Raw genomic sequence first — 6,197 nt, 5'->3', positions numbered from 1 at the left:
ACCGGAATGTGGGTGCAAGCCATTGGTTTGTTTGCTCAAGCGACCTGCGCTCCTGAGTTTGGACTTCCAAGACCGTTCAATCAGAAATTACTCATGCTACACATTTGGTGAGGGTGCCGTAAAATGACAAGTAAAGCAAAAATAAATTTCAAAATAAAAAAAAAGAAAAAAAAACATTTGATTGACTGTGTTTTCAAGCAAAAATATAGACATTCATGTGACCTCATTTTATCATCCCTAGAGAAGTGAGTTATCAAGAATAGAAGTCATTTGACTTAATCCATCAATTGAAAAATCCTTCAACTATTTCTCGTCCTTGAAAGTCCTTCTTAAGAATCAATCGCTTCTTCCTTGCTACAAGGTTGTGAGAACAAGACAACGATTGATACCTCAAAGCCCTACATTGGGGCAATGAAAGGCACCATGCATAAACCTTAAGTGAACCTAGGGGTAGATTAGAAGTCCTCACCCAATAGGTTCCCTGCTACAAGGTCATGACGAAAGACAACGATTGGTACCTCAAAGCCTTATACTGGGGAAGTGAGGGGCACCGTGCATGAACCTCAAGCGAACCTAAAGGCAGATTAGAAGTTCTCACCTAATAGGTTCCCTGCTATAAGGTCATGACGAAAGATAACAATTGGTACCTCAAAGCCTTACACTGGGGCAATGAGAGGCATTGTGCATGAGCCTCAAGTGAACATAGGGGCAGATCAAAAGTTCTCGTCCGTTGATGTTTTTAAACAAAAAAAAAGGGGGGGGGACAAACCCTGGAATTTCAATGGATTGATTAAACGTCAAACGACTCCATTGCTGTCACTCCAAAATGGTCAAGTGACTAAATCAAATAGAACAAACACTCTGAGGGAGTTCCCGGAGAGTTTTGCAAAGATAGGATAAGGTTGCATGAATTATCACCTCTTTCAAAAGGACAGTCAATCTGTGGTTTCCAAAAAATTAAATCAAAATCAAAAAATCACAAAATAGGGAAAGAATGTTATGAACATTGTACAACTTTCCATTACATTGCATTATTTCATATGAAGTCCGCATTTACCAAATTTCACAACAAAGTTTGCATGCATCTGCATCCCTAAACATCATAGATTTCCTACATCTAAATGTCCAAATCTTTTGAATTTGGGATGACCAGCTCTCTCGATGAGTCGATCTCTTGCTTTCTCATAAGGATGGACCCTTGGGTACTAGTACCCTCATCTTCAGAGGGCTGCTCGCCCTCACCTTCCGAGGACTACATGTCCTCACCTTCAGAGGACTACACGTCCTCGCCTTCAGAGGGCTGCAAGTCCTCGCCTTCAGAGGGCTGCAAGCCCTCGCCTCCAGAGGACTACATGTCCTCGCCTTCAGAGGACAACATGTCCTCGCCATCAGAGGATTACAAGTCCTCGCCAACAGAGGGCTGCACGCCTTCAGAGGACTACACGTCCTCGCCTTTAGAGTACTACATGTCCTCACCTTCAGAGGACTACACGTCCTCGCCTTCAAAGGGTCGTGTACCTTCGCCTTTGTAGGGCTACACGCCCTCACCTTCAGAGGACAACACGTCCTCGCCTTTAGAGGACTACACGTCCTAGCCATCAGAGAACTACACGTCCTCGCCATCAGAGGGCTCCACGTCCTCGCCTTAAGAGGGCTGCACGCCCTTGCCTTCAGAGGACTACACGTCCTCGCTGTCAGAGGACTATACATCCTCACCTTCAGAGGACTACACGTCCTCGCCTTCAAAGGGTCATGTACCTTCACCTTTAGAGGACTACACGTCCTCACCTCCAGAGGATTACAAGTCCTCACCATCAGAGGACTACACGTCCTCGTCTTTAGAGGACTACACGTCCTCACATTCAGAAGGCCACACACCCTCGCCTCCAAAGGACTACATGTCCTCACCATCAGAGGACTACACGTCCTCGCCATCAGAGGGCTCCACGTCCTCACCTTAAGAGGGCTGCACGCCCTCGCCTTCAGAGGACTACACGTCCTCCCCGTCAGAGGACTATACGTCCTCACCTTCAGAGGACTACACGTCCTCGCCTTCAAAGGGTCATGTACCTTCACCTTTAGAGGACTACACGTCCTCGCCTCTAGAGGATTACAAGTCCTCACCATCAGAGGACTACACGTCCTTGCCTTTAGAGGATTACACGTCCTCACATTCAGAGGGCCACACACCCTCGCCTCCAGAGGACTACATGTCCTCACCTTTAGAGGACTACACGTCCTCGCCTTCAAAGGGTCATGTACCTTCGCCTTTGTAGGGCTTCATGCCCTCACCTTTAGAGGACTACACGTCCTCGCCATCAGAGGACTACACGTCCCCACCTTCAAAGGACTACACGCCCTCACCTTTAGAGGACTACACGTCCTCGCCATCATAGGACTACACTACCTCACCTTCAAAAGGTGACACGTCCTGAACTTTAGAGGGTGGCACACCCTCGCCTTTAGAGGGCTATGCGTCCTCACTTTAAGTGGGCTCCATATCCACACCATAAGATAATTTAAGGTCCTCTGCCCTTACATGCTTAACCGAGACTCGCGCTCCCGGTTAAGGGGCCAATAGTTTCCTTTTATCAACTCTAGGGCCACCCCCCTGATCCTGGAGGAGGGCCAACTATGCGAGCACAACCAGAGAAGGAGGCTATCACACAACTACTATGCATACCGGGGCAAGATTTCACCCATGCCGCTGCAAAAAGACGAGTGTGGATCACACTCACCAACATGACCACTCTTACACAGATATAAATGACGTTGCTACTTAGCAACATTCTGCCCAGCGACCGTAATGCCGATCTCCCCCTACGGAAGTATCAATTGGTCTGTGCCGTCCCGAGATAGGGATCGCTCCTGCAAGACACCCAGTGGACCCAGAGAAGTCCAACAGGGTCCTGGGGTTTCCAGCCCTGATTACGGGCCTCTATCAGTTCTACGGAGTGCCGGTCACCCAACAAGGTCATCAGGCCTCCTACTAACCGAGCTTTCATCAAGAAGTACTATGCCCTCAGGCAGGCAGAGGGCGAGACACCACAACAGCCTGGGGATGGCCAGCAGCAGGCAACAAATGCACCGCCGCCACCTCCAGAGCCCCTCAGCTCATCCACAAAAAGGTTAGAGTATTGCCTATGACACATGGCCGACCAATAGGCGATCAAGTCCAAAGCCAAAGGTAAGCAAAGTACTAGGTCCGTGGCCGACAAGTCATCAGGTGTCCAGCTCAAGACATTAAAGAAGCGCTACTAGGAGGCAACCTAGTACCTTTTAAATCTCTGCTTGTCATTTGATCACCTTTGTTTCTCAAGTCATAGTAGGACACACCTAGTTGCTCAGGATCTTGGGAATTTAAATAAAACAAGCACAAGCTCGGAAGGTAGTCATACCTCACAAAATATATATATGTATGTTTAGGTAGAAAGATACCTTAGATATGCATGTATGTAAATAAAAAAATACTTCACAAAATATATATATGTATGTTTAGGTAGAAAGATACCTTGGATATGCATGTATGTAGCAAAAAATACCTCACAAAAGATATATATGTATGTTTAGGTAGCAAGATACCTTAGATATGCATGTATGTAAACAAAAAAATACTTCACAAAATATATATATGTATGTTTAGGTAGCAAGATACCTTGGACACGCATGTATATAGCAAAATACCTCACAAAAATATACATATGTTTAGGTAGCAAAATACCTCATGGAAAAAGAAAAAAAGAGAAAAAAAAAAAAGAAAGAAGAGAGAGGAAATGAACAAATGATAAATAAATTAAAAAAGAAAAAAAGAGGAAAAGGAAAAGAGAGCAAGTAAGGAAAGAAAAAGAAGGAGGAAAAAAAAGAAAATAATAGGAATAAAAGGTTGTCTAGTTAAAAACAACATGCTCGTGAAAAGAGATAATTTCCAACTTTTATTTGAAATTTTTTTTTTGCTGATCATAACCAGTTTTTGAAAAAAATGTGTATATACCTGAAGGGTAAATGCTGTGAAAGTTTTTCGAACACCCAAAATAGGCTCGGATGAATGCACAAATTGATAAAAGAACATATTTTGGAAACACTGGGTTGACTAAAATAGAGGAAATGAATCCTGAGCCCTAGCATCACATGACCGCAAAAGGTTGACACTTGAGTGTCCGCATAGGTGTATGCATGACTAGTTTTGCATAAAATTTCCAAATCATCATTGTTGCATTTGTGTCATGGAAATAATGTGGGACATTCCCTTTTATCCTTGAACCGAACCAAACCTTGACATATATCATGTCCATCCGTGCTACAAGCCTTGAGCCAAAATCCCAATTTACCATAAACCTTGACCCAGGGTGAGAATGTCAATCCTTGCCCTTAGAAGAAAACAAAAAGACAAAATTCCCAATCGAAGAGTGGGAGGAAGCAAAAAGAAAGGAAATTCCCAATCAAAGGAGCGGGAGAAAAATTCCCAATCAAAGAGTGGGAGAAAGCAAAAAAAGAAAAAAATTCTCGATCAAAGATCGGAAGAAAACAGAAGAAATATACAGAAAAGTCTTTGGACCAGACAACATCTGGACAAATACAGAGTTATCACCAAGTAAACAAGAAAAGAAAGGAAACCACGACCTAAAGTGACCCTCTCCCTTTGATTGCCAACCAAAATCCTGTGTGTCAGCGACTTTTTCGCCCTGCACTAAACAAAAACAGAAAAGGAAAAGCCCAAAAACATTCAAAGTCGAAATTCCCACAAAAAACACCATTCCCAAGAAAAAGTCCTACTGATCCATGATCACGCATGTAATCTTTGATTTGATAGGAAATGATTTGCAAAATCAAGTCATGGCATATCTATGGTTCGGAATTAGGACGAAACACTTAGCTGTGTGAGATTAATACACTTTGAGTGATTTTCTTCTATTTTTGTTGAACCCAGTGTTTCCTCTAAATGGTCATTTAGAAACGAAATGCTAACATCCAAAATCTCATTTGTGGTTATGAGAAGATTTTATCAGCATACTCCCCTTCCCCGGTAGACACATTGTTTTTCATTCGAAAAGCATATGATGCTCTGATTAGTTGGAAGTTTTCTCTCTTTACTAAAGCGTGTTTGCATTTTAGTGAAGAAAACACCGAGACCATTTTAGTCTCACAAGTTATCCAGAACTACATAGGTCTGAGTTCCTCATTGAGGATACGTAGGAGCAAGAACCTTGCTTTTGTCGGCCGCCCCCCACAATTTCTGTCATACTGACACTGGAGTCACGTGATATGCGGAGACACTCGAGTGGTTATCCGTTTAAATTTTCTTTTGCTATCTCTAAGACTCAAAGCATGATAGCACGCAGAGACTAACGTCGTCTTCTGCACCTTTTGTCAATCGCGGCCAACAAGCCCGTTGACACGCGGAGATTTACGTCATCTTCCGCGCATACGATTTCTGTCATACTGACACTGGAGTCACGTGGTAGGCGGAGATACCTGAGTGGTTATCCGTTTAAACTTTCTTTTGATATATCTAAGACTCAAAGCATGATAGCACGCAGAGACTAACGTTGTCTTCTGCACCCTTTGTCAATGGTGGCCAACAAGCCCGTTGACACGCGGAGATTTACGTCATCTTCCGCGCAGACAATTTCTGTCCTACTGACACTGGAGTCACGTGACAGGCGGAGATACCCGAGTGGTTATCCGTTTAAACTTTCTTTTGCTATCTCTAAGACTCAAAGCATGATAGCACGCAGAGACTAACGTCGTCTTCTGCACTCTTTGTCAATGGCGGCCAACAAGCCCGTTTACACGTGAAGATTTATGTCATCTTCCGCGCAGACAATTTCTGTCATACTGACACTGGAGTCACGTGACATGCGGAGATACCCGAGTGGTTATCCGTTTAAAACTTTCCTTTGCTATCTCTAAGACTCAAAGCATGATAGCAAGTTGGGTGGTAAACGCGCATAGACGAATTCTGCGCCCTTTATCATTCAAGCACAACAACCTGAGTGGGTAAACGCGCATAGACCGATTCTGCAACCTTTATCATTCAGGAACAACAAGCTGAGTGGGTAAACGCGCAGAGATAGATTCTGTGCCCTTTATCATTCAGGAACAACAAGCTGAGTGGGTAAACGCGCAGAGATAGATTCTGTGCCCTTTATCATTCAGGAACAACAAGCTGAGTGGGTAAACGCGCAGAGACAGATTCT

The sequence above is a fragment of the Glycine soja genome, chromosome 18 (assembly GCF_004193775.1).
Source record: "Glycine soja cultivar W05 chromosome 18, ASM419377v2, whole genome shotgun sequence".
In the NCBI taxonomy this organism is placed as follows: Eukaryota; Viridiplantae; Streptophyta; class Magnoliopsida; order Fabales; family Fabaceae; genus Glycine; species Glycine soja.
Note: the sequence above shows the minus strand (reverse complement) of the source record.